This window comes from Schistocerca americana, chromosome 4 (assembly GCF_021461395.2).
Source record: "Schistocerca americana isolate TAMUIC-IGC-003095 chromosome 4, iqSchAmer2.1, whole genome shotgun sequence".
Taxonomy (NCBI): Eukaryota; Metazoa; Arthropoda; class Insecta; order Orthoptera; family Acrididae; genus Schistocerca; species Schistocerca americana.
The window spans coordinates 421,851,429-421,871,500 of record NC_060122.1 but is presented as its reverse complement, the minus strand read 5'-3'; the positions used below and the strand labels follow the sequence as shown (position 1 = coordinate 421,871,500).

The 20,072-nt window shown below is 39.5% G+C and overlaps 1 protein-coding gene and 1 pseudogene across 4 annotated transcripts in view; one reads left to right on the top strand and one right to left on the bottom strand.

Annotated features, from left to right (window-relative positions):
- LOC124614002 (glucose transporter type 1) overlaps positions 1 to 20,072 on the top strand; it is a 499,751-nt gene that overhangs the window by 332,849 nt on the left and 146,830 nt on the right. The gene's annotated exons all lie outside the window — the stretch shown is intronic.
- Positions 5,798 to 5,915, bottom strand: LOC124614421 (annotated as a pseudogene).

Genomic DNA, 20,072 nt, shown 5'->3' with positions numbered 1-20,072 from the left:
TTTACACAACACCTCACTAAAAATATTCAATGCAGGTTTTAGTGATCATCTTGCTCAAATATTAAGCATAAAAGTACAAGGCAGTATTATTAACAACATGTCTTTTAGAACAGCATATCGAAGCTATAATCAGCATAATGTGAACTACTTCAACAACTTATTACAGAAAGAAAAATGGCTAGGAGTGTACAAAATGAACGATATAAATGAAAAATTCGACACTTTCATTGATACATTAACCCATTTCTTTGAACTTGCATTCCCACTGAAAACATTAACCATACGGGGAAACTCTAGAACAAACAGCTGGATCACCAAGGGAATAAGGGTTTCATGCCAGAAGAAAAGACTACTTCATGAAATATGTAACTCAAAAAATTCCTCACCTGTAATACGCGCATACTATAAAACATACTCCAAAATATTAAGAAAAGTAATAAAAGCAGCAAAAATAATGTGTAATGATGAAATCATTTATAATTCAGCTAATAAATCAAAGGCTATGTGGAGTGTTATAAAAAAAGAATGTGGAGAATACAGACAACCTTGGAAAAATATAACACTATCACATAAAAATAAAAAAGTAACAAACCCCTTAGAAGTAGCTAACACATTTAACAACTTTTTCACAGGTGTTGCTGAAAATGTTACAATCAAACTTTAAGAGCATCCAGGCAAATGAATATAAAATAAGTACATGTAGAGGATCGATGTACATCAGTTCTGTTTCACAAGATGAAGTAGCTAAAGCAATAAAAGGACTAAAAAATTCCAAATCGGCAGGTATTGATGGTATACCTGCAACAATGTTAAAGAAGAGCGCATCAAACCTAATTGAAGTACTCACACATTTATGCGACTGCTCACTTCAGGTAGGCACTTTCCCTGATGTGTTAAAAACATCAAAAGTTATTCCTGTATATAAAAAGGGGATAAAGACAATGTAAATAACTACAGACGCATCACAATTTCCTCCTGCATCTCTAAAGTACTGGAAAAAGTTATGTATGAGAAACTTATGAAATTTATAAATAAAAACAGCATCCTATGGATTCAGAAATAAGAGGTCAACGACAACTGCTGTCTATGAGTGCATCAATTCCATCCTAAACCTGATGGACAAAAAACAGTAAACAATAGGAGTCTTTATTGACTTGTCAAAAGCTTTTGACATGGTGGACCATAAAATTCTGCTATCAAAGCTAGAAAGATATGGTATTCGAGGTCTGTCCAACAAGTGGATCAGTTCCTTCCTGACAAATCGTATGCAGGCAGTGTGCGTCAAGCACACAAATATTGAACTAAAAACTGTATCTAATCACTTATCTGACTATAAACAAATAAAATGTGGTGTACCCCAAGGATCCGTATTGGGACCCCTTCTGTTTCTTCTGTACATAAATGATCTAAGCTTAAATATTGATGCACACAAATCAATCATATTTGCAGATGACACCACGATTCTACTAAAAGGAGACGACGATGAACAGTTACAGCAGACAGTAAACACGGTAACGAAACAACTTAGCAGCTGGGCACAGAGTAATCAGCTTGTAATAAACAGTAAGAAAACCGTTGCTCTAAAATTCCACAATGTTCCTAACAAGGACATGTTTATCCCATCAGTCTCTATCAATGACGAACCAGTTGGTAAAAGTACTGAAACCAAATTCTTAGGACTTTGGCTGCAGAGTAACATCAGATGGAATAAGCATATTGAATGTCTCAATGCAGAACTGAGCAAAACATGTTATCTTCTTTGTTCATTAAAATCATGCTTTAGTGAGAAAACAGTATTGAATGCATATCATGCGTACTTTCATTCTCGTCTTAGATATGGGGTCACCTTCTGGGGAAACTGTAAAATAGCTAATAGCACTTTTAAACTACAAAAAAGGGCCATTAGAATCTTGTTTGGGTGCAAGCCTAGAGACTCTTGTAAACCCCTGTTTAAGAAATCTGGTATTCCCCCATTACCGTGTGTATAAATTATGGAAACCCTTTTGTTCTTTAAATTAAATGTAATAGGCAAGGACCAGAGGCTACAAAAAAAAACTGTGATATACATGAGCACTTTACCAGACAAAACAGGAACTTACATATGACTCAAATCAGCACAGCACTGTGCCAAAAAGGTACTTTTCACATGGGAGTTAAGCTTTATAACAAACTTCCTGAAAACATAAAAGCTATCACTGAGGTCAATACATTTGGAAAATCTCTAAAGTCATATTTACAGCATCACTGCTTTTATTCCATTGAAGAATATTTAAATTTATGAAATGTGTTATATAAATACTTGTGTGTAAAGTGTATTATTGTAAGCTTAAATATGTATGCCTTGAAATTACTTTCAGCCTGTATATTTATAACTTGACTTGTCCAATGTCTTATGCATAAGCTGCTATGTAGACAACAGGACCAATAAAATACAATCTACAATCTACAATACCTACTTGATCCTCTGCTGCTTTCACTATTTCATCTCTTAAAGCTACCCATTCTTCTTCTACTGTATTTATTTCCCCCATTCTTGTCAATTGTTCCCTATGTTCTCCCTGAAACTCTCCACAACCTCTGGTTCTTTCAATTTATCCAGGTCCCATCTCCTCAAATTCCCACTTCTCTGCAGTTTCTTCAGTTTTAATCTACAGTTCATAACCAATAGATTGTGGTCAGAGTCCACATCTGCCCCTGGAAATGTGTTACAATTTAAAACCTGGTTCCTAAATCTCTGTCTCACCATTATATAATCTATCTGATGGCGTTTAGTATCTCGAGGCTTCTTCCATGTATACAACTTCTTTTATGATTCTTGAACCAAGTGTTAGCTATGATTAAGTTATGATCTGTGCAAAATTCTACCAGGTGGCTTCCTCTTTCATTCCTTAACCCCATTCCATATTCACCTATTATGTTTCCTCCTCTTCCTTTTCCTACTATCGAATTCCAGTCACCCATGACTATTAAATTTTCGTCTCCCTTCACTGTCTGAATCATTTCTTTTATCTCATCATACACTCCTGGAAATTGAAATAAGAACACCGTGAATTCATTGTCCCAGGAAGGAGAAACTTTATTGACACATTCCTGGGGTCAGATACATCACATGATCACACTGACAGAACCACAGGCACATAGACACAGGCAACAGAGCATGCACAATGTCGGCACTAGTACAGTGTATATCCACCTTTCGCAGCAATGCAGGCTGCTATTCTCCCATGGAGACGATCGTAGAGATGCTGGATGTAGTCCTGTGGAACGGCTTGCCATGCCATTTCCACCTGGCGCCTCAGTTGGACCAGCGTTCGTGCTGGACGTGCAGACCGCGTGAGACGACGCTTCATCCAGTCCCAAACATGCTCAATGGGGGACAGATCCGGAGACCTTGCTGGCCAGGGTAGTTGACTTACACCTTCTAGAGCACGTTGGGTGGCACGGGATACATGCGGACGTGCATTGTCCTGTTGGAACAGCAAGTTCCCTTGCCGGTCTAGGAATGGTAGAACGATGGGTTCGATGACGGTTTGGATGTACCGTGCACTATTCAGTGTCCCCTCGACGATCACCAGTGGTGTACGGCCAGTGTAGGAGATCACTCCCCACACCATGATGCCGGGTGTTGGCCCTGTGTGCCTTGGTCGTATGCAGTTCTGATTGTGGCGCTCATCTGCACGGCGCCAAACACGCATACGACCATCATTGGCACCAAGGCAGAAGCGACTCTCATCGCTGAAGACGACACGTCTCCATTCGTCCCTCCATTCACGCCTGTCGCGACACCACTGGAGGCGGGCCGCACGATGTTGGGGCATGAGCGGAAGACGGCCTAACGGTGTGCGGGACCGTAGCCCAGCTTCATGGAGACGGTTGCGAATGGTCCTCGCCGATACCCCAGGAGCAACAGTGTCCCTAATTTGCTGGGAAGTGGCGGTGCGGTCCCCTACGGCACTGCGTAGGATCCTACGGTCTTGGCGTGCATCCCTGCGTCGCTGCGGTCCGGTCCCAGGTCGACGGGCACGTGCACCTTCCGCCGACCACTGGCGACAACGTCGATGTACTGTGGAGACCTCACGCCCCACGTGTTGAGCAATATGGCGGTACGTCCACCCGGCCTCCCACATGCCCACTATACGCCCTCGCTCAAAGTCCGTCAACTGCACATACGGTTCACGTCCACGCTGTCGCGGCATGCTACCAGTGTTAAAGACTGCGATGGAGCTCCGTATGCCACGGCAGACTGGCTGACACTGACGGCGGCGGTGCACAAATGCTGCGCAGCTAGCGCTATTCGACGGCCAACACCGCGGTTCCTGGTGTGTCCGCTGTGCCGTGCGTGTGATCATTGCTTGTACAGCCCTCTCGCAGTGTCCGGAGCAAGTATGGTGGGTCTGACACACCGGTGTCAATGTGTTCTTTTTTCCATTTCCAGGAGTGTACATTTGATCAATCTCTTCATGATCTGCAGACGTAGTTGGCATATGAACTTGTGCTACTGTGGTAGGCATGGGCTTCATATCTATCTTACCCACAATAATGCATTCACTATGCTGTTTGTCTGCTCATGGTCTCGCGGTAGCGTTCTCGCTTCCCGAGCGTGGGGTCCCGGGTTCGATTCCCGGTGGGTCAGGAATTTTTCCTGCCTCGAGATGACTGGGTGTTTTTGTGTCATCTTCATCATCATCATCATCATCATTCATCCCCATTACGGTCTGAGGAAGGCAATGGAAAACCATCTCCACTAGGACAGTGCCTAGTACGGCGGTGTGGGTCTCCCACACCGTTCTCCTACGCTCTGTCACAGAGTATGGCACAGCGTCATCATCATGCTGTTTGTTGTAGCTTACCCACATTCCTACATTTTTATTCATTATTAAACCTACTCCTGCATTACCCCTATTTGATTTTGTATTTAGAACCCTGTATTCACCAGACCAGAAGTCTTGTTCATCCTGCCACCAAACTTCACTAATTCCCACTGTATCTAACTTTAACCTATCCATTTCCCATTTCAAATTTTCTAACCTACCTGCCCGATTAAGGGATCTGACATTCCACGCTCCGACCTGTAGAAATTTTCTTTTCATTTAAATATTTGGCCATAATGTTGCGAAGCGATATGAAATGGGACAAGCCTGTGAGGATTGTGGTAGGGAAAGCAAATGGTAAACTTCAGTTTATTCGGAGAGTTTTAGGAAAGTGTGCTTTGTCTGTAAAGGAGACCATGTACAGGACGCTAGTGCGATCTATTCTTGAGTACTGTTCAAGTGTTTGGGATCCACACCAGATCAGATTGAAAGAAGACGCTGAAACAATTCAGAGGTGAACTGCTAGGTTTGTTACAGGTAGATTTGAACAGCGTGGAAGTGCTACGGATTTAGTTATTTGGTTTGGTAGCTCAAGTGGGAGTCCCTGGAGAGAAGAGGAGGTTCATTTCAAAGAACACCACTGAGAAACTTTCGAGGACCTGCATATGAAGCTGACTGCACAACAGTCCTATTGTCGCCAATATAAATTTCGCTTAGGGACCATAAAGATAAGATAGGCCTAAGAGAAAGCACAGCTCATATATAAGCATATATAATATATAATGCACTCCGTCTTCAGGCCTCAAGTGGCCCATCGGGACCATCTGACCGCCGTGTCATCCTCAGCTGAGGATGTGGATAGGAGGGGCATGTGGTCAGCACACCGCTCTGCCGGTCGTTACGATGGTTTTCTGTGACCGGAGCCGCTACTATTCGGTCGAGTAGCTCCTCAATTGGCATCATGAGGCTGAGTGCACCCCGAAAAATGGCAACAGCACATGGCGACCCGGATGGTCACCCATCCAAGTGCCGGCCACGACCAACAGCGCTTAACTTCGGTGATCTGATGGGAACCGTTGTATCCACTGCGGCAAGGTCATTGCCATATAAGCATATAGACAGTCATTTTTCCTTCATTCTATCTATCTGTGAGTGGAATAGGACAGGAAATAAATAGTTGTGGTACAGGGTACCCTCCGCCATGCATGTGGTATGATGGCTTGCGGAGTGTGTAGGTAGATGTAGATGTAGGTATAAATTTAGTGTCTGTATCTGGTACCAAATGACACACACATTGCACATTATACAAGAAAAGAGGGATAACAATATAAAATTGGCCTTAATAAATATGAAATAATTTCAAAAATAATTAAACAATCCGTTTGTAGGTTTATGATTTAATTTGGTGTGTCAAAGATGTTTATTGCACTGCTTTGTCGTGATTAGCAGTCTATTCTTTTCATATTGTTACTATTCCCTCCTAAATTTTCCACGATTACATGAGACAGAAGACTTATCAAGTGATTTATTCTCCAGTGATAGTAGATTTGTGTAGAGGCTGTGGTGCATAGGTGGAATGAGCTGTAGTGAGGACACCAGACCCTTTACAGAAGAACTGGACTATTACATAAAAAATAGTGGAAGCCTTGTGCATTCATCATTCTTCATACAGGGTAGTACAAAGCTAGCTTTACAAAATTACCTGTCTTCATTTAATGCCTCTTTGACAAACAGCAGCTATTTTGACTCTACATGTCTTTTCTGCATGCGCCTTATTTTTGTCAATTTACTTTTTTCTTCTCATTGCCTACTTTCCTGCTTCTCTTAACATCCCCAGTTGGTTTTATTGAGAGATAAGAACATAGTCTAATCAGACATGGAAAAACAAAGCTCATATTATGAACTTGATGAACTCGACACTTGGAAATAAAATAAATAAATTCAGTTTTCTATTTTCTCTTCTCGATGCAAAAAAAGTCATCATTTTCAAGATAGCTGAGTGTGCATAGCAGAAACTTGTGACTGACATTTTGTCACTATAAAAAGCTTTGGAAAGCTCTAAGCATACATCAGATACGTTCCCCTGATCATCCAAATTCTCTATTATTTTTGTTACAAATTTTGTCAGTGCTGTCTTTGTGAATCTCCCTTTCTGAACTATTTTGTGCTTTAAGGTGTTTTTGTTTCTGTGTGAACTTTATCATTCTATCTTTAATCACAGCTTCTGCTATTTTAAACAGAAGAGTTGTGATGGTTATGGGTCTGTATTTTCCTGGATCTGCATTATTCCCTCTTTTAAATACTAACAATACCTTGATACTTTCAGCTTATTTTGGAAATACTCCTTTCTTCATTACTAAGTTTATCAAGGGTGCCAGAGGCTTGCAAGACTTCTAGTACAGTGTTTTACCATTTTGCTGATATGCTGTCCAAACCCTGTATTTTTCAGTGCTGCAATTATTTTTGAAACTTACAGCTCATCTTTAAGGAGTAGGTATAAATTCTCAGCTGCCCATTTGGGTCTTTCCATGCTTTTTGGTACAACTAAGTTTTGTTTTAAATGTTTCTCCACTATAGCTATATAGCGCTGATAGAAATTATTAAACACTTGCGGATCTGTCACTTCTTTCACCCCCCCCCCCTTCCCCACCTCTCGTCAGTATTATGTATTTTAAGACAAGTGACTCTTTTCTGTTCTCAATTATACAGATCCAGACTGTTTTAGAAGTGTCAGGTGAAGTTTGTTTTTCCAGTTTTTCATGGCTAGCCTATGCTTCTCTTACCATCATAGTGTACATTTTCTTAAATTACACTATATAAATATTGCAACCACCCACTTGTGATGTGTTCCAGTATTTCCTACACTGTAATTTATGAAAATAGCAGTGGTGTTCTCTATCCAAAATGGATAAAATAATTTCTACTTTCTTCATGAACTTGTAAGCATCTTCACTAGAAAGAACAATCAGTTCTTTTCTTGCTTTTTAATTACCATGGTGAACCATTTCTTGTTTGATTTACCACAAATAGTTCTGCATACTCTGGGACAAGCTACATTTATGTGGTCTCTTAATATGTAACAAAAGTATTCCAAGCTTTTTTCAACACTATCCTCTATAAACATCATCCCTTTCTTTGCTTTTAGCAGCAGTTCTAAGAACATGGTCTATCGAAGTGCTTGACATTTCTGTATTTCTTGTTGTATTTTTTACAGTAAACTGAAAATTGTATGTGGTTGTAACATCATAGAAACTTCTTTGGAAACCACTGTCTTTCAGCATATCTGTATATATGTCACCTGCTGGTATTGTAAAACTGTGTTTCTTCATAAGTTTATATTCTAGTACATAAACATCCAGGAAAAAGCTTACAATGCTTGAGCTTGGTGACCAATACATTCCTACTAAAAATTGTTTTTCCCCAATGAGATTTATTTGTACTGTTGATACTCCAGAGCAAAATTTTTGTGCAGTTTGAGATATGTTGTGGAATGTAATTGATGCAGTATTTCCAACTGCATATTCATGAAAGCTTTCTTTGTGTTCCAAATATATATTCCAAAGTTCCTTGCTGTGATAAACTAGATTTGTGTTAAGCATTGGTGTGACAAGTATTTTGTGTAGATCAAATGTAACCAATCATTTGTACTAAATTGTCTTTCATCATCAATACAATTTCTTTCAAGGCATGCTTGACTTGGCTCAGTTGAAATCAGTTTTCCACTGAAAGTTTGTATTTTATGGATGATCCTGTCTGAACTTCGGTTAAAGCAGACATTTAATTAAAATATTCTATTCTATATACACATTATGGTTACCTCTTCTAAGTTTATAAAATGAAGTTTATGCAGAATTCAATAAATGTTGAAAAAATTAATCCCCTGTAAACAAAAATTGTTACCTTTGCATCTTTGCATCTTTCTCCATTTTGAGACAGATAATGTATGCGAAAATGTATGTATTTTGTGGGGATTATCCTGAGTTGAATAATAGTGGACTAACTTCAATCATTCAACATTAACTGAATTTTTCATCAGTGCTTGGCAGAAAGTGATGATAATACTAAAAACGAAAAAAACTTTCTAATGTTCTGCAAGGATATATTTATTTGGACATGAACTGGCTTTTGGCCTCATAAGCCATTTTCAGGTGACAACTGAATGTCACAGACAGAAATAAACATGATGTGTGACTTATGCAGATACTATTTGTACAGAAGACACAAAAATGACTCTGTGTTTACACAGGAAATCATTACATTTTCTTTTGTCACATGGAAATAGTTACATTAACTACTGAAAAGTGTGGGAAACAAAGTTTTCACGTGGAAATACATGTAGCAGCTGATGATGAATAAGATGAATTTATGGTTTGCATCTGTTATAAATAACAAAAACTTAATTAACAAATGGCGAGACGGAAACAGAGTTTGATCATTTAATACTAACCTGGCATTCTGTGTCATGTATTGTGTTGATTTCGCATAGGGTCATTGTTCTGCTTTTCTTAGCAGCACTTAAGAATAGTTTTCTGTTAAAAGATGATCAGCAAAAGTTCAATCTTTCTTCCTTAATCTCCAGCTTCTCTCATGTCCACATAACCTAATAGCACAGCTCCGCCTGACTGACCAATATACATTTCTTCACATTGCTTATATGTGATTTTATGCACACCACTCTACGTGAAGGATTGCGATTTGTCTGTATTGTTGAATAAAAAGTTTGATATATGCCATTCGTATTATAAAATGCAGACCTGTAGCTGTGAGACCTTAACTTTTTAGCAAGGCTGTCCAACACGTTGGCAATACATGGGATCTTGCACCACACTTTGTAACTATTGTACGGACTGCTGTTGACCGTTGTACAGAAGTGGTGTAATTTTATTCATCTTTTTTTGTAGTATATTATCAATCAGGGCAGAGCTATAGCAATTGCAGGAAGCAGTATGTGTGAGGTTTGAGAAGCTGCATGTTTGTAATTGTGTGGATGCTGGGTGCTTGCAGGGATTACCATATTTGCAGTTGTGGTTTTTTTTCTGTAAATGCTAAGTGAGTGCCTTCTTATGCTAATATCTACATTAAGATCCATGAAATTTATAGAATAGCCTCCCAGCTCCATTGTAAACTAAATTTTTTAATTTTACTTGTTTAAATATTGTAGTAATGTATCTAATTGTGTGGTGGTACCTGTGTTATAGGAAAGTTATGGTAGAATGTAAATGCTTTTGGATTTTTTAAACCACTCACTGAGAAGCAGAAACCTTGAATTGTCAGCACGCACTAAAAAAAGAAAGGAAACTTGCTAGCTTTCAGAGTAATCCCTTTAGCATTGATGACTCAGTGCTTCTACTTTTTGATGAGTTGTCTCCTGTGATCCAAAAGTATTTGCTGTTTAGTGGTACAGTGTAGAACATGGCACATTAACCACATATCTGAACCAATACAAAATTTTGAAATTCAGTGGCTCATTCTGTAAGAAAATGTGTTTATGATTGTCCATGAAAATTTCGGGTAGCCTAGGACTTGGGGGGAAAAACCTCTAGCTAGTTCATCAGACTGACTACTGATTGTTTTGAAACTGGGAGTAATTCTGTTTTACACACATTTAGTATCATCAGGTATCTCATGCAATTCTTTATTTTGGATTTGTACAAAAAATCTGTTAATATCTTTATACATTCATCAATAGGAGCATTTGTAAATAAGCTAGTGATGAGAAGAGCCATAGATTTTTTCAATTTTATTTTCAATGATATAGTCTAGCTTTCACTAGTAGGTAACAAGAGGCAGAAAAGGATGACACTACTGAGCTACTGGAACATCATCTTTATGTAATTTAGATAAGCCATATAATCTAGAAACCATAGGATTCATATTAACTAACATATTATGTTGATATAATGATATCAATATAACATATTATGTTGGTTTTATTTATACATTGAAAGCAGCAGTCAGACCTTTTTGTAGAAACTTCATCTAATGCATACTTAAGATCTACTTTTAGCACATCTAGCTGTTTTTTAGAGATTGTGCAAGGTGGAGCATGTATAACACCTTTACTAATCACTTTTAGCCCATCCATAATAATTCATATATTTGACTTGTTTGTGATTAGATCCAGCAAACTGTTGAGCGTGTACAGGTTTTGTAAACAATTTATCTTTTGTTAACTGCAAAAGTTTTTTTTCCAGGTACATTTTTTGGATAGTTGCATTTGCATCATCGTGCACATTGTGATCAAAACTCATATGTATATGTGACAGTCATAATAAGCATAGCTTTAAATGTGAACTTACATTATCACTGATTCTGTACCAGTTTTGCTTTTCTTCTCTTATCTACATTGTCTCCCCAGTCTTGTTAGCCTTCATTGACACTGAAGTATTTCACTTTGATTAAACGCTGACGTATTGCGGAGTAACGTTCCTGTGTAAACATTCCCTATTGAACCAGATATGTTGTGTAGCTTTTAGCTTCTGTTAAGACAATGGTTAATTGTACTTTTGATAGCACACTTTATAATAGTAACTGAATTTTACATCAGTGCTTGGCAGATTGTGGCAAAAATATTAAAAAAGAAAAACACTTCCAAACTTTCTGCAAAATTATAATATAAAAGTGGCATTCCCGTACACCCAGTAGTGTCATCCTTTCTGATCCTTGTTACCTACTAGCAGAAGAGGTAGACTGCATCAAAAAGAAAAAAAATTGAACCTAAATTTAATATAAAAATTTCTGTGGTTGTTGTTGATAAAATTAAAGGTATGCAAATTCCAGTGGTTCTAAACTAGTATTGTTTGATGTTGCTAGTTTATTTACAAATGTTCACATTGATGAATGTATGAATATATTAACAGAACTTTTGCACAAATCCAAAGTAAATACTGCAGAATATGACATAATCGATGCTACTGAAATAAGTGTAAAACAGAACTATGAGAGGCAGTCAAATGAAAACTGAACACCTGCCACAATGGCGCCATGGAATTGTTCGATTCAAAAGTAATCACCACATGCTTTAAGACATTTATCCCACTGGAAGATAAAATGATCAGTTCCTGTTTCATAGAATGCAGTCAGTTGCTGATGGATCCACAACTGCACTTCCTTGTCTGACTGAAACTAACACCCACACGTCTTTTTCCAGACTGCCAAAGATGTGAAAATCCCACAGCAACAGATCCAGGCTGTACAGAGGATAGTGCAATGTTTCCCAACCAAAGAGCTGAGGTGTAGCCTTTGTCCAATTGATAGTGTGAGGGTGGCCGGTATCGAGCAACAGGATGATTCCCTTAGAGAGCATTCCTGGGCATTTTGTTTTTATGTGCACACAGTGCCTTCATAGTACTGTGCATTGATTGTGGCTCCATGCTCGAGGAACTTGATGAGCAGAGTGCCCCTACAGTTGAAGGAGGTGGTCATCGTGATCTTACCGGACGTTGTTTTCTTCGGCAGGGGAGATTTGGGATGTTTCCACTGTTGGATTTGCCATTTGCCTACAGGCTTGAAATGTTGGCACCACATTTTATCCCATGTGGCACAGTAGATGGTTCAGACTTTACCCAGTTGTGTCCACATTTAGTCCCTCAAGTGATATTACACTATGCGAACTTTATGGTAATGCAAGTGATCTTGGATGACGACTTGCACGGAGCCATGACAAACGCCAACCTGAACACAAATTTCATTCCTGTGATGCATTGGTCTTCCAGGATAAGGCCATCTATCGACTCCATCATGTCAGGGATAATGGCCCGATGGGCCAGTTGTGGGTACAGATTGTCTCCCAATGATGTGCGCTCTTCCTGGAATGGACACAATTCAAGTTCATGCAGTTTTCACCATACACAGCAGACATGTGAAGGAGAATTTTGCACATTCTAGCTCCCTCACCCAACAGAAAAAGGAATGACGCATCTGCTGTTCTTTGCATGCCTCCATATCAGCACCTGAATGAGCACACTAGACCAGTTCCAACAACCAGGGTCATAACATAACAACTGTGTGTACCTGTTATATGGCACTCTGCTGTTACTCTACTACAATAGTGAAAGTATCGAAATGTAACAACAGTGGGACAACCTGTCATGTGGAATGTATATTGTGGGTTTGTTCAGTTTTCATTTGAATGCCACTGATACTTCCTAACAAGTACTCTATTAGTCTGATGGCCCAACTGTGGGTTCACCTTTTAGTTGTATGCTATCTGAAATGTTCATGAACAGTTATGAACAAATTTTAGTACATAAAGAGCCACTGAACTGAGAAATTATATACTGGTTCATATAGGAGTATGCTGTGCTGTGTTTGTGTACTAGTACCACTACACAATCAGAGACATTACAACAACATTTAAACATGCAACTAAGAAAATTCGCTTTAGAGTGGAACTGGGAAGCTCTTTTATATATTTCTTGGGTCTTAATGCAGTATAACCTCATTAGTGTGAACTCGCTTAACACAAACTTGTGGTTAAAACCAAAAAAATATATTAGTTTTTATAGGAAGTTTTATTGGTTAACATGACTTTTGGTTAAGGTGAATTACAAACTCTTTTTCTGTGCATAGCGTGATTAAATTACATTGTAACACAAACTTCTGATGCTTTTAAGTGCAATTTTTTTTTCCAAAATGAATGCAAGAAATGTAACTAAAAAGCTGACTACATGTTATTGACTTGTTTCTAACAAATTGTTGGTTGGCAGCTGCGATTATCAGCCCAATAATTAGATGTATGGTACATTTAAAACTTCAATAATGTGTGCATTAACATTTAGAAATGTATTTGATCCCAGATGTTCCTTTAGTCATAGCCAAATTGAGTTAGAATACTGAATAAAATCCTACAAATGGTTGCATGCAAAGTATGGCAGAGAGGAAACGGACAACTCTAATTGTACTGGAAAAGTTTAAGATGCAGATGAAGTGGGCTTTGGTACAAAGATAGCAGCAATTGCAGAGCAGTTTGGAATTCACAAATCAACTTTATCGCTGATAAATAAGACATGAGAAAAAATCATTAATGATGCTGGATCAGGTTCCACAGACAAATTTCAATGACTTCATAGCACTAAGTATGAAGACATTGAGATGTTACTGTTAGAATGCTTCAATCGTGTGGGCATCTAACGTACCTTTAAATGGACTTGTGATTCAGTCAGAAACAAATATACAGACATTGAAGACTTCGGTGTTTTCTGGTTGGTTGTATTGGTTCCAAAAGACACATTCAGTTTCATTTGTACAAATTTGTGGTGAGTGAAATAAAGTTGATAGAGAAAGTGCGAATGGCTGGCTGCATGAATTCGACCAAGTGAGGGAAAAGTATGTCTCATGTGATATGTTCAGTATAGATAAAACTGGACTTTTCTGCAAACTTTATCTACAGTGGATCCTGGAGATAGAAGGTGTTAAGTGTCACGGAGGAGCATGCAGCAAACAATGTGTAACAGTTGTCCTTGTATGTAATGCAGATGGCAGTGAGAAGTTTCATCCCTGGGTTATAGGTAAGTCTGAGAAACTGAGTTGTTTTAGTAACACAAATATATATGCTTTACCTTGAATCTACTCTTGCCATAAGAAAGGTTGGATGAGCAGCACACCATTTTGCAAGTGACTTCTTCATTTCAATAGTCGTTGGTTGCTCAGAACAGACATGTTCCTCTTACATTGGAAAGTTGCACTGCCCCTTAGATACAGGATCTGAATCAGACTAACATAAAGATTCCATTTTTTCCACCCACCGTGACAAGCCACCTTCAGCCATTGGACCGAGGTATCGTTTCTTTCATGAAGAGATCGTATCACAAGCAGTGTGTAAGAGTTGCAATTAATGCTGTTGAAAATAATACTGCAACCTCTAATCAGAATCCACTTGACATAGTAAAAGCCATCACAGCAGCCTGGAACTTCATGTTGCCATATCAAATACAGAAGTGCTTTAACAGAGCCTGGAGACGTAGCAATACTGAAGATGTCCATGAGTTGGACAATGTCACTTCACCTGAGGAATTCATTAGTGCAGACGACAGTGTTACCTTATTTGCTTCTGTGGAATCTGATGTTCCAAAAGATGTGACTGAGGTGCAAGAAGAAGGATGAGGAGGAGGAGGAGGAGGAGGAAGAGGAGAAAGAGACAGATATCATTCCACCTACCCTTCAGGATATGTTTACAGCATTTGACTGTTTAGAATGATTTGTTTCAACATCTGACATCGCTGCTGGTTTGTGGATGCTAGAGTTACAGTTGGTTGTGAATATTTTCCTTCCCGTGAATGTCGGCAAACTGTGCCTGAATTTTTTCCAAGGAAATATAATTTCTGAGTACTTATACCTTTACAGTCAGTTTATAGTGTCATTAATGTAAAGTGGTTGATGCAGCAATGGATTATGCCTGTACTACTGTACATGTATATGTATTAAAATATACATATTAAAAACTGTGATTTTTACCTAATACGAATTTATTTAACATGAACTCTTGATTTTTCGGTCCCTTTGGATTTGTTTTAATGAGGTTATAATTTGTAGATACTAGCACTTAAAGAAAAAAACATTGCTACAGGTACAGTAATCCCAGCAAGCACCCAGCATCAACACAGATACAAATGTGCAGCTTTCCATTTGACGGTGCATCACTTCATATCTGTTCCATTATCTAAATGAGCCCTTCAGACAGAACTTCAGACCATCACATGCATTGCTTCATGCAATGGGTATTTTATAGTGCAAACAACATGTATCAGTCCGGAACCGCGCAACTGCTATGGTAGCAGGTTCGAATCCTGCCTCGGGCATGGAGGTGTGTGATGTCCTTAGGTTAGTTAGGTTTAAGTAGTTCTAAGTTCTAGGGGACTGATGACCTCAGATGTTAAGTCCCATAGTGCTCAGAGCCATTTGAGCCAACATGTATCAGACTTTTTATTCAGTAGTAAAGACAAATTGCAGCCCTGGCACAGAGTGGTGTGCATAAAATCACATACAAGCAGTGTGAAAAAGTATATATTGGTCATTTGAGGTAGAGCTGTTTCAGTTAGGTAATATGAATGTGAGAGAAGCTGGAGATTAAGGAAGAAAGATTGAGTTTTTGCTGATAATCTTTTAACAGAAAACTGTAAATTCATCTTATTTCTCATTGGTTGTTAAATGTATTTTCTACATGAAAACTTTGTTTCCCCAGCCTCCCTTTTTAGTTAATGAAATTATTTCTATGTGTGAAAACAAGATGTAAACCCACTGTCATTTTTTTATCTTCTGTACAAATAATATCAATGTAAGTAGCACGTGATGTTTATTTGTGTCTGTAACATTCAGTTGTCACTTGAAAATGGCCAGCAAGCCAAAAGCTGTTTCATGATAGAATAAATAGATTCTGCTGAACATTAGAAAGTGTTTTCCATTTTTAATATTACAGTTTTTTTAGAAATAAGTTATTGCTTTCATTTTGGTAAAATATAACGTATACCCTTCACTTTCTCTACATCCCCGAGACTACTCTCAATGTGATATTATGTGTGTCATGTAATTCTTGAGGGCAGTAATTTATGAATTGAGTCATTAAAGTTGTTTCAAAGATGTTCACTTCTAGTTATACAGTAGCTGTTATATTGTTCATGTGTAGTTATGAAACGTTGGCATTTCAGAACAACATTATTCCTGTTTTGTCAAAAGCAATTTAGCCTTTCAGGGTATATTTACATTTCAGTCAGCATCAATAGTTTGGTAAACTATAGCTTATCTCCGTCTGCTAAGAGATGCAATGTAGTAGTCAAGCAATAAATTTTTATTTACTAAGGCTTGGAAACCAATCAACTGAAAAACATAAGTCAATACAAAGAATACTTATAAAAATCAGAGAGTAAACCAGATTGTCCGTGCACTCTTCACCACAAAATAATGCTGTGTTTCATTGTGCATTCACAGATGTTCTTCTGGCAACTCCCACACAGTGTCGTCCAACCTTGGTCTTCTGACAGTCTAAGCATGTTTTTGCCCAACTACGGCAGTCCTTCATTATGTCTGTCAGTCACCAGTTTGACACTCATTTATTCCCAGATGAGCCAGCCCATGGATGCTGTCAGATAATTTCCATCACAATTTCTTAGGTACAAAAGTCTCGGTTTTCCCTGTGATACATCGCATCACAAACGTTCACCAGTAGGTTGTATTTGGCGCAGACATAACCCAGATTACTGTCACAGTGGAATTTGGCAAGTTGTTGGTCTGTCTCTTGCGCAGCAGCTAGCTCCTTGTAGTCAATAGCCTGAGAGAGAGATTCCAACCAAGACAGGAAATCCGCCTCAACATTCTTAGCTCCTTTTATATGCTGCAGGTCAGTCGTGAATTGGATGATGAATTCAAGTTGTCTGAATTGTCGTGGTGAGCAACCATCCTTGTTCCTACTGAAGGCGAAAGTAATCAGCTTGTGGTGTGTGAAAACGGTGAATGGCCTGGCTTCCACTCATGGCCAGAAATGTCTGACGGCTTCATAAATTGCCAGCAATTCCCTATCATAATCACTCAGTTTCTCTTGTGATGATGTAAGCTTATGAGAGCAGCAGCCCAAGGGCTGCCAGTGGCCTTCGACTTGGTGGTGTAGAGCTGCGCCAATGTCTTGCTGGCTAGCATCCACAACTACTGCCAGTCGCATCTGAGCAACTGGGCGTGTCAACATGATTGCCTGATGTAGACATACCTTGGTCTTACCGAATGCCATCAAAGTCTCTGGTGTCCATTGCAAAGATCGTTTGCCTACTGCGTCCTTGCTGGCTGGTGCTGATCTCAAAGGTGCCTGGATGGCTGCCACATTAGGCAGATGATGTCTATAGAAATCAACTGCTCCAAGGAACTGGCGTAGTTGATGATAATCAATGGGGTGAGCCATCTCTTTGATAATGGCAAGTTTATCTTGCAGTGGGCTGATGCCAGCTGCTGTCATTGAGTATCCCAAGAATGGCACCTGACTGCGCCGAAGTGAACACTTTGATTCATTGACCGAAATGTATCAGTGCACTGGTAAACAGTCTTTAGATGCAGTTCGTGCAATTTCTCGGATGCTGAAAAGACAAGGATATCACTGAGGTGTGCGAAGCATTACGGTAAACCTCTTAGTACTTAGTCGACAAACCATTTCCAAGTGTGTGCCGCATTTACGAACCAAATGGCATACGGAGGTATTTGAATAAGCCAAATGGTGTTGTGACAGCTGTCTTCGATATATCAGAAGGCGCTACCGGTATCTGGTGACAAACTTTCTGGTAATCAATGGCACTAAAAATGGTCGTGCCTGCCAGCGTGTGCATAAAATCCTTAATATGTGGTATCGTGTAGTGATAGGGTATGGTACAGGTATTGAGTGCTCAGTAGTCTCCACATGGTCTCCAGGTCCCATCTTTCTTCTTTACTAGATGAAGTGATGATGACCACAGCCTGTTGGATCTACAGACGACTCCTGAGTGCAAGAGTTCTTTGAATTCTGCCTTCGCTGCAGCGAAACGATCAGGAGCTAACTGGCGCATGTGCTCAGGTACTGGTTGACTGGGTGTAGTCCTGATGTGATGGACCGTGTTGTGCTTAACTGTCTGTGCACACGGCATGGATTTGCATTTTGCTATGTGTGGCGTCACTTCCTGTCAGTCATCAAACGTAGGCAGAGAACCTCATCCTAGGATGCTTCTAATGCTTTGTTTACCCTGGCAGATGCTCCACATACTGACCTCTACTTGAGCTGCGTAATGAAAGAAAAATTTGCACTCAATATTGTGTCTGAAATATCGGCAATCACAAAAGTCCATGGTAAACGATCTTGGAAACCGAAGTCTACATGTATCTGGCTTTTTCCATAAGTCATTATTGAAGTGTGATTTGCTGCTGTGAGCTTTGATTGAGATGGAGGAAGCTTCACATTGCAACTTCTAACAGGCGATGCACTGACATCCGAGCCTGAGTCAATTAGATACGGGCGGCCAGATTTAGCGCCTGTGACAAAAAATCGGTGGGACAGCAAAGCTAAAGAAGAAAGGTTACTCACCAGTAGTTTCCCATCTATGCTCTCACCTTGCAGTGGTGGGTGCTGGTGCTGGTGCTGGTGCTCGAACTCGCAACTGGCGGCGCCTATCTCCAGCCGCTGTGGCCATTTGGGTGAGTGCAAGGTGATGTGCATCGCGTCGCCTTGTTTCAAAAGTCTTTGCTCTTCTTGTATGCAGCTGCTTTGCCTCCCAGCAACGTCGATAACTGTCGCCGCAAGTCGTCAATGTGATTTCATAGTTCATCCAATTGTCGAGTAACATCCATTTGTTGGCATTGTTGTATCGCTGCAGCTTCCTGAACGTTTGTAGGTACTGCTGCATTCAAACGTCACAGATGACGTATGTCCTGCATGTAATGAAGCATAGACCTTGTCGGCTAGTGAGAGCAACGATGAAATATTGCGTGTGTCATAAAACACCACAGCTGTTCTTTACTGCCTCTGGCAACTGTACGCGCCATACATGTTGCAGTGTCATATCTGGCCACTCGCTGTCGTTGACTGAGCATCACAGGTGCCACCAAAATTCTGAAGGTGACATGTCTCCTCTCTCTTCACCATGTAGTGCTTGTTGGATACATTATTCCACTGGCCGACGTAATTGCTCAAAAAGAAACTGTTTAAAATGTGTATACTTCTGCGTAGTGGGCGGGTGGAGTATTATATCTGCACTGATAGTTGCTGCTTTACTTTTGAGCAGATTAACAATGATCATAAATTTGGTATCTTCATTTACAGTGCTGTGGTGCTGGGAAGTCAATTCGAGCATTGCAAGCCATAATTCCAGTTTATCAGGAATGATCTGCAGTGAGTGTATCTTGATCTTGTTAGTGTCATCGCCAAGCGGCTGTTCCTTGGTGCAATAGAAAAGTTTAAAACAGCATTTTACTGGTTTTCAATTTTGCATCGTAAATATTCTGTGTGTTTCAACAAAGCATCGTGCTGTATGTGTTGTGCGCCGACTCTGCAGTAGACGATACCGAACGGTGCTGCATTTGTTCTTCTAAAACTGAATTCAGTAGACGGGGTCACCACTTTGGTCACCTACAGCTTATCTCCATCTACTGAAGAGATACAATGTAGTAGTCAAACCATAAGATTTTATTTACTAAAGCTCGAACACCAATTAACTGAAAAACATAAGTCAATACAAAGAATTCTTATAAAAATCAGAGAGTAAAGCAGATTGTCTGTGCACTCGTCACCACAGAATGATGTTGTTTTTCATTGTG